This window comes from Chrysochloris asiatica, unplaced genomic scaffold (assembly GCF_000296735.1).
Source record: "Chrysochloris asiatica unplaced genomic scaffold, ChrAsi1.0 scaffold00098, whole genome shotgun sequence".
Classification (NCBI taxonomy): Eukaryota; Metazoa; Chordata; class Mammalia; order Afrosoricida; family Chrysochloridae; genus Chrysochloris; species Chrysochloris asiatica.
Window position 1 is genome coordinate 2,464,837 of NW_006408616.1, and position 980 is coordinate 2,465,816.

Sequence of the window (980 nt, forward strand, 5' to 3'; positions counted from 1 at the left end):
ACTCTATGAGTATAGGCATCCTGGTGTGGTGCTGCAGGTTAATGCACTGGACTGCAAGGTAAATTTGAACAGCAAGGTTGGCAGTTCAAGCTCACTGACTGCTTCTCAGAAATCCTAAACAGGTTCACGATAAGTTGGAACCTACTGGACAATACTTAAGACAATACTTAACAACAACAACAAATGAGTATAAGCAAAGAGGTAGAGAAAGGGACTTCCAATAAACTTACTAAACAACATTTAACTTTTTTACTGCTCTGTTTGACTCATGTCAAAATCTTTGTATGGTTACTTAGTGAAAGATAGACACTTAAGAATAGTTTCTGAATATCACTATATAAGCAATTTGTTACCTGTCTTTATGAATCAGTATTTTGAAAGAAGTTCTGTTTAGTTTGAGATTTTAAAAAAATTTAATGTCATCAAACTTTTATTAACTGGGCAGTATAGCGTAGTGGTTACGAATTGGGCTGCGAACCGCAAGATCAGCAGTTCAAAACTACCAGCTGCTCCATGGGAGAGGCTTTTTGTTCCCTTAAAGATTTATAGCCTCGGAAACCCTGTACAGGGTCGCTATGGGTCGGAACCGACTCAACGGCACTTAACAACAACAACAACAACAACATTTAAGATAAAATATGAAAATAATTTTGAGGGGATTAAAAAAGTATGTGGAAACTGAAGTTAAAGAATTATGGAATTGTACTTATTTACTCACAGTTTTCTTCTTAATTTCTCATCTGACCAACCAGCTGAGTCAGCTGGAAACTAGCACCTTCTGTGACATTGGACCTGAAGAAGCTGACTGACTTGGGTCAATTTTCAACTCTTGACTTTCCCCCAGGATCTGTCTAAATGAATCCAAATGGCAGATCTTTTATATTTACTCTATGAGTATAGGCATCCTGGTGTGGTGCTGCAGGTTAATGCACTGGACTGCAAGGTAAATTTGAACAGCAAGGTTGGCAGTTCAAGCTCAC